The 8,856-nt window shown below is 43.8% G+C and overlaps 1 pseudogene; it reads left to right on the top strand.

Annotated features, from left to right (window-relative positions):
- The first annotated feature begins 2,822 nt into the window (after nt 1–2,822).
- LOC136167379 (solute carrier family 25 member 3 pseudogene) lies at nt 2,823–3,640 on the top strand (annotated as a pseudogene).
- Nucleotides 3,641–8,856: the final 5,216 nt, after the last annotated feature.

The raw sequence follows: 8,856 nt of genomic DNA, 5'->3' as shown, positions 1-8,856 counted from the left end.
TGAAGAGTTGGACACGACTGAGTGACTTCAGTTTCACTTTTCACTTTCATGCATTGGAGAAGGAAATGGCAACCCACTCCATTGTACTTGCCTGGAGAATCCCAGGGACGGGGGAGCCTGGTGGACTGCCATTTATGGGGTTGCACAGAGTCGGACATGACTGAAACGACTTAGCAGCAGCAGCAGAAGCAGCAGCATATATTAAGGAAAGCCCAAAAGATTAGGAGTGGGTTTTTCCTCAGAAACTTTGCAGACCAGGAGTGTCATGATATATTGATATATTTGAAATGTTGAAAGTAAAAAGAAAAAAAAAAAAACAACACCAAGAATACTCTATCTGGCAATTTGGCAATTCAGAATGGCAATAAGTACATACCTATCAATTATTACTTGAAATGTAATTATGACTAAATGCTCCAATTAAAAGGTTCAAAGTGGCTGAATGGATACAAAACCAAGATTCATGTAGTGAGGCAAGCAGAAGTAACGCAACTTAGATTAGGAGTAGGCCTTTCTACCTGGTAAGATTATCAGGCCACCTGGATACAACCAATTAGCCAATTAGGACCAATTAGCTTTCACTTAATACTGACCGCTGTTTGCCAATTTAGAAATTAGGAACGGAGTGGAAACCCCCAGGAAAGTCCCGCACGTGCGAAAGTATTGACCAATGAAATTGCTTTGCAAACGTGTAACCAATCCGCTTCTCACCCTATAAATTTGTGTAACAGCTTGGGCTCGGGGCTCTCTGACCTACACCACTGCGTTGGTTGCGGCAGGGAGTCCTGGCTCGAGTCAGTAATAAACTTCCCTTTCTGCGAGTTGCATTGTCTTGGAGGCCTTCTCTATTCCCGCTCGGGGATTCGGACATTGGGCATAACATTTGGGGGCTCATCTGGGATCCCTTTACCGGGGGAAGAGAACACTTCCAGGACAGAGGGGAAGGATAGATAATAGCACCGGTGTTCAGGAAAACTCAGGCGGCCCGAAAACCCAGCGCTGTGTTGTCAGCTGTCCGTGTGTTTGTCTTTGGCTCTCCATGTTTGCGTGTGTGCCGGCATTGTCTCAGGCAGGACAGGAAAAGTCCAGTGTAAATCCGGGACCCTGCTGTGAAGCAGGAAGGTGTCTGGCACAGGAAGTCCAGTGTAAATCCGGGACCCTGCTGTGAAGCAGGAAGGTATCTGGCACCGGAGAAAACTTTCTGTCTGGTGAGAAAACTCAGGGGGCCCGAAAACCCAGTGCTGTGTTGTCGGCCGACGTTTGTCTGTCCGTGCATTTGTCTTCGGCTCTCCGTGTTTGTCCGTGTTTGTGTGTGTGCCGGCATTGTCTCTGGTCTCGTTCTGCCTTCAACTCCTACTCTCTTCAGGAGTTTCAGTGCTGCCTTCAACTCCTACTCTCCTCAGGAGTTTCAGTGAACAGGCGAACGGTTGTGGGGGCAATTGATGAGTCCCGGCCAGGGCTACACTCTGGCGGACTCTGAAGGCCCTACAATAAGTGAGCCTCAGTAACTAGAACCCGACCAGGTGAAACTCTCCTTTCACTACGATTGTCAGCAGCTGTTGTACCACAGAAGAACGGGAGCGAATTCTGGCAGTTATGTGGAAACGGGTCGCGGGGCCGATGGGAGGCCAACCTCCCAGCCTCATCTTGTGGATGAGGGGTTTCCTCTGTTGCGGCCTAACTGGGATTTTGAGCGAGCGGAAGGTAGGGAGCGTCTCCGAGTGTACCGCCAGACTCTGATGACTGGCCTGCGGGCTGCAGCAAGAAAGCTGACAAATTTGGTAAAGGTAAATTTAGTAAGGCAAGAGCCCACTGAGAGCCCAGCAGCCTTCCTAGAGAGACTGATGGAAGCTTTCAGGCAATATACACCATGGATCCCCAGGCTGAGGAGTCACGCACTGCAGTTCTGTTAGCGTTTGTAAATCAGACAGCCCAGATATTAGGAAGAAATTACAAAAGATAGAGAGATTGGGAGAACAGACGATACAGGATTTACTGAAAGCAGCTGAAAAGGTATTTAATAATAGGGAGACCCCAGAAGAAAGGGAAGAATGGATTCGATGGGAGGAAAGGGAATTAGCTGAGAAGATCAGGAAGGAAGATAGAAAATATAGAACAAGGGAAAACCGGAAGAACCAGAGGGAGCTAGCCCAGATTCTTTTTGTGGAGATAAAAGCTGGAGCAGAATTGAGGCTGCTAAATATTACATGTTATATCTGAGGTGTGGGGACCCTAAAAATCTGGAATGTTTTTCTATTAGCCTGTCAAATGTAGGCTTTATACCTCTCTATGGTGGAGATCAGACCCAGAAAGTTACTTGCCACCCAGAAGTCCTTCTGCTACACAAATAGCCCAGCAAGAGGTCACCTGTTTGGGGTATAAGATCAGGCAGGGGCAAAGGTGGCTAACCCAGGCCATGAAGGAAACAATATTGCAGATACCAGAGCCCAAGACCCCCCACCAGGTGAGAGAGTTTCTGGGGACTGTTGGATATTGCAGACTGTGCATCATGGGGTTTGCTGAGAAGGCCCGGCCCTTCTATGAGGGAAGTAAAGAGATCCCAAACTGGACTTGGACTGAGCCAATGAAACAGGCTTTCTAGACACTCAGACGGGCCCTACTAGAAGCCCCAGCCCTTGCCCTGCCTAACCCAAATAAGCCATTCCAGCTGTTTGTAGCTCCATGATTGCAGCGAGATACTGGCTGAGGCCCTGGCAGCACGAAAAGACTTAACTGATGTACCCCTAGACAACAGTGAGCTAGTATGGTTCACCGATGGGACCAGCTATGTAAAAGATGGGCAAAGGAAAGCTGGAGTCACCATGGTAGAAGAGTACAATTGTGAATATGGCTCCGTGAAGTTTTATGCACTGTGTGGCTTTGGTGGGGTCTTAAGTTGTGGTCTGACACACGCTGCTGTTGTTCCTCTGGATTTAGTGAAATGCTGTATGCAGGTGGACCCACAGAAGTACAAGGGCATTTTTAATGGATTTTCAGTTACACTCAAAGAGGATGGTTTCCATGGTTTGGCCAAAGGATGGGCCCCAACCTTCATTGGCCACTCTCTGCAGGGGCTCTGCAAGTTTGGCTTTTATGAAGTCTTCAAGGTTTTGTACAGCAACATGCTTGGAGAGGAGAATGCCTATCTGTGACGCACATCACTGTATTTGGCTGCCTCTGCCAGTGCTGAATTCTTTGCTGACATTGCTCTGGCTCCTATGAAAGCTGCTAAGGTTCAAATCCAAACCCAACCAGGTTATGCTAACACTCTGAGGGGTGCAGCTCCCAAAATGTATAAGGAAGAAGGCTTAAAGGTGTTCTACAAGGGGGTCGCTCCTCTTTGGATAAGTTTGCCTGCTTTGAGCAAGTTTGTGGTTCCCAAGCCCCGAAGTGAATGTTCAAAGTCAGAGCAGCTGGTTGTACATAGCTGGAGTCTTCTGTGCCATTGTTTCCCACCCTGCCGATTCCGTGGTGTCTGTGTTGATGGAAGGGACTCTTTGACCGCATCATCACGATCGGCACTCTGACTGCACTACAGTGGTTTATCTATGATTCTATGAAGGTCTACTTCAGGCTCCCTCACCGTCCTCCCCCTGAGATGCCAGAGTCTCTGAAGAAGAAGTTTGGGTACACTCAGTAGATAAAGGAAAGCAAATATGGACTGAATCTGCGTGTTGATCAGTGTTTGAGGAAAATGCAACTGGACGAGAGATAATCCAGGCTTGCAAAGCATGTCAGCTGATGAGGACAGGGAAAAAGCAGCACACGGGAATGAGGTACCAAGGGGAAGAGCCAGGGCAACACTGGGAGATAGATTTCACTGGGGTGAGGCCAGGCAAGTACGAGTATCGCTATATGTTGGTTCTGGTAGATACCTTCTCGGGGTTAGTGGGAGCCTTCCCTGCTAAGGGAGAGCTTAGAGGAGATAATGCCTAGGTACGGGCTGCCAGTGACTATGGGCTCTGATAACGGACCTGCCTTTGTGAGTATGAACTGGACTCTAAAAGACAAAGTTGGCAATAGAGACTGGCGGGGACTGGGTGACCCTCCTTCCCTTCGCACTCTTTCAGGCACGTAACACCCCTTATAAGCTGCCCTTTTGAAATTCTGTATGGAAGACCCCCTCCTGTGTGTATTAGAACCTAGATGGAAAGGTCCTTATGTTGTTCTCCTTACCACTCCTACTGCTGTCAAGGTCGACGGGATTGGACCCTGGGTTCACTGCAATCACGTGCGGCAAGCCACACCGGAAGAACAGGAAAAGCGCGAAGAGAATGGAAGGCGAATCCTCACCCGTCAAATCCTTTGAAACTGAAACTCGTCTGCTGGGAGGTCTCCTAATTCTCCTGCTGATCGACGGGCAGACTCATGAGCTGCTCAACGAGACCTCAGGAATCCACCCTCTGAACACCTGGTGGCCAGAACTTTACTTTGACCTAAGGGGAATCTTCCCCAGGGAAGGACCCCAGGAGAAATATCCACAATTCGGGCCATGGGGAGCCGTGGGGACCGGGAGAAAACTCGGCCAAGAGGGGTTCTTCGCGTGCCTGGGCAAACCTGTGGTGGCATGGAAAGCTATTATTGCAGGAGCTGGAGCTGTGTAACCTCTTGTGATGGGCCCCAGGAATGGGACGTAGGAAACAGAGATTTGGTAGCCCTGAGTGTGGCGCAATCCCCAGGGCCAAGTACCTCAGATAAGGGGGCAATTTAACCAAGCTTCACTATCTCTGCAAGGCCAAGGGCTTTCCTCCCTATGAACCGAAAGAGAGAATGGGAAGCCCAGCAGAGATGATTTGAGTCTTGGTTTCAAACACTCCCCTTGGCTGACTACCTTAATTTCCACCCTCCTGGGTCCACTTATAGTGTCAGTGGCCCAAGATGGAAAAGAGGAAGATTCCTCTACTTGAACAACAGACAGGGGGCGATGTGAGGTGAGCAGAAGTAAAGCAGCTTAGATTAGGAGTAGGCCTTCCTACCTGGTAAGATTATCAGGCCACCTGGATACAAACAACTAGCCAATTAGGACCAATTAGCTTTCACTTAATACTGACCTCTGTTCACCAATTTAGAAATTAGGAACGGGGTGGAAACCCCCAGGAAAGTTCCATGCGTGCGAAAGTATTGACCAATGAAATTGTTTTGCAAACGTGTAACCAATCTGCTTCTCACCCTATAAATTTGTGTAACAGCTTGGGCTCGGGGCTCTCTGACCTACACCACTGCGTTGATTGCGGCAGGGAGTCCTGGCTCAAGTCAGTAATAAACTTCCCTTTCTGCGAGTTGCATTGTCTTGGAGGCCTTCTCTATTCCCGCTTGGGGATTCGGACATCGAGCATAACAATATGTATGCTGTCTACAAGAGACTCACTTCATATATAAATACACACACAAAGTGAAAGTGAGGGGATGGAAAAAAAGTCTTTAATGCAAGAGGAATGAACAAGTGACAAAAAAGGAGATTATATAATGATAAACATATTAATTCAGCAAGAATATATGACAATTTTAAATATATATGCACCCAATGGCTTCCCAGGGGGCTAAGTGGTAAAGAATCTGCCTGCTAACACAGGAGAAGTAGGAGGTGTGGATTTGACTCCTGAGTCAGAATGATTCCCTGTAAGAGGAAATGGAAATCCATTCGTTTTCTTGCAAGGAAAATTCCAAAGATGGAGGAGCCTGGTGGGCTGCAGTCCATGGGGATGCACCACTCCATATGCAGTGGAGTCTGACACCACTGAGAGAATGAGCATGCATGCACATGCATCCAATATGGCAACAAATAAATACATAAAACAACTGTTAAGAAATATAAGAGACAAATTGACAGCAGCATAATAAAATAGGGCATTTAAACACCCATGTATATCAGTTGGCAGATCATCCAGACAGAAAATCCATAAGGAGACACTGGCTCTAAATAACACATTGAAGTGAAGTGAAGTGAAGTCACTCAGTCGTGTCTGACTCTTTGTGACCCCATGGACTGTAGTCTACTAGGCTCCTCTGTCCATGGAATTTTCCAGGCAAGAGTACTGAAGTGGGTTGCCATTTCCTTCTCCAGGGGATCTTCCGGACCCAGGGATTGAACCCGGATCTCCCGCATTGCAGACAGATGCTTTACCATCTGAGCCACCAGGGAAGCCCAAATAACACATTAGATCATGTGAACTTAATAGATACATAAAGAACATCCCATCCCAAAGCAGTAGAATACACATTCTTTTCAAGTGCACATGAAACATTTCCTAGGATAGGACACATATTATGCCACAAACAACACTTAATAGAATAAAGAAGGTAAAATATCAAACATCTTTCCTGACTACAATGGTATGAAACTACAAATCAACTACAAGGAAAAAGTAATCTGTCCAAAACACAAACACATGGAGGGTAAACAACATACTAACCAACCAACAGGTCACTGAAGAAATCAAATAAAAAATAAAAAACAAATACTTAGAGAAAAATGAAAATGGAAGCACAATGTTCCAAAATATGGGACATAGCAAAAGCAGTTGTAAGAAGTTTAGAACAGTATAAGCTTAACTCAGGAAGCAAAAAAAAATCTCAAACCACCTAACCTTAACTTGAAGAAACTAGGGGAAAAAATAAGGAAACTCAAAGTTAGTACAAGGAAAGAAAAAAAAAAAAAAAAAAAAAGATCAGAGCAGAAATAAGCTAAATAAATGCTTAACCAAACAAAACAGCAGAAAAAATCAGTGAAACTAAGCTGGTATTTGATAAGATGAGCAAACTTGATAAAACTTTAGCCAGATCCATCAAAAAAAAAAAGAGGTTACCCAAATAAATTAAATCATAAATGAAAGATGAGAAGTTACAAATGGTGTCACAGAAATACGAAGGACTACAAATAATTATATGCCAACAAATGAACAACCTGGAAGAGATGGATAAATTCAAGAAATCTATAGTCTCCCAAGATTGAAACAGAAATAGGACACATAAACAGATAGATTACCAATAATGAAATACAATCAGTAATATAATAATAATAACAATAATAATGATAACTCCCAACAAGCAAAAGTCCAGGAAAAGAAGCCTTCATAGATGAATACTATCAAATATTTAAAAAGTAGTTAACATATCCTTTTCAAGGAATGCTTCTAGCTTCTAAATTCATTACATTAAGGAAGCATTGCCCTGACATAAAAACCAGAAAACGTCAGCTGCAGTCACCATCTGCAGTGATTTTGGAACCCCAAAAAATAGTCTCACACTGTTTCCATTTTTCCCACATCTGTTTGCCATGAAGTGATGGGACCAGATGCCATGATCTTAGTTTTTTGAATGTTGAGTTTTAAGCCAGCTGTTCCAATCTCCTCTTTCACCTTCATTAAGAGAGTCTTTAGTTCCTCTTCCATTTCTGTCGTTATGGTGGTATCAACTGCATATCTGAGGTTATTGATATTTCTCCCAGCAATCTTGATTCTGGCTTGTGCTTCATCCAGCCCAACATTTTGCATGATGTACTCTTCATAGAATTTAAATTAGCAGGGTGTCAGTATACAGCCTTGATGTACTCCTTTCCCAATTTTGAATCAGTTCATTGTTTCAAGTCTGGTTCTAGCTGTTGCTTCTTGACCTACATACAAGTTTCTGAGGAGGAAGGTAAGATGGTCTGGTATACCCATCTCTTGAAGAATTTTCCACAGTTTGTTATGATCCACACAGTCAAAGGCTTTAGCGTAGTCAATGAAGCAGAAGTAGATAATTTTCTGAAATTCTTTCACTCTTTCTTAGATCCAACAAATGTTAGCAATTTGATCACTGGTTCCGATGCCTTTTCTAAATCCAGCTTGTACATCTGGAAGTTCTCAGTTCATGTACTGTTAAAGCCTAGTTTAAAGGATTATTATCATTACCATGCTAGTATGGTAACGTTGTGGTATTAAACATGCAATGAAATATTATGTATTAAAAAAAACAAGAATGAGACCTTGTTGTTCATGATACATGGATGGACTTTATGCTAACGGAAAAAGTCAGACAAAGAAAAATACTGCATGATAATACTTATATGTGAAATCTAAACACAAATAAAACTAAATGAAAACACACTCATAGAGAGCAAATTGGTGGTTTCTAGAAGGGAGGGGGCTGAGAAGTGATGGAAGTAGGTTGAGGGGATTAAAAGGTATACACCTCTAGGTATACAGTTAATAAATCACAGGGATATAATATATAGCATAAAGAATATGGTCAATAATATTGTAATAACTCTGTATGAGGATAGATGATCACCAGACTTAACTTGATGGTCATTTCATAATGTATGTAAATATCAAATTATTATGTAGTGCACCTTATATGTCAACTATATTTCAATTAAAACATTTAAAGTAATAAATCAATAGACAAACATAGAATCTAATGTAAATTATTTTACTCCTTCACTCTGCCTCATCCCTTCTGCAGGTAACATCACTCCGTGATCACTTCAGCCTTTAGGTCAGTTGCATCTCTTAGGTTTAAAAAGAAGACAAAACTTAAAAGCTTCACTCTTTGAAGAAGTGACAGTCACTCTTCTTCAAATATTGAACTGTTACCTCAGGCTGCCAAGAGTCCTCCTACTGAGAAAAGAAAGTGATGGCAGTGGCTACCTCACAGCCAGCCCTGAAGCACACATCTGCTCATTCTCTTGAAGTACAAAACCCAGCACCTTCTCCTGTCTCCAGTTTATTACATGATAAATGAAAATCTGCTTCCATTGTCTTTTCCTCTAAGAAGAGAGACAGTCCTTGGGCAGCCTGATTGGAAATTAATGTGATTATGGTATACTTCTTTCTTATCAGGAGACAACATTCCTCCAGCTTCCTATGCTTAAGA

Source organism: Muntiacus reevesi, chromosome 4, assembly GCF_963930625.1.
Source record: "Muntiacus reevesi chromosome 4, mMunRee1.1, whole genome shotgun sequence".
NCBI lineage: Eukaryota > Metazoa > Chordata > Mammalia > Artiodactyla > Cervidae > Muntiacus > Muntiacus reevesi.
The sequence above is the reverse complement of the archived record's forward strand: the minus strand, read 5'-3'. Positions and strand labels throughout refer to the sequence as shown.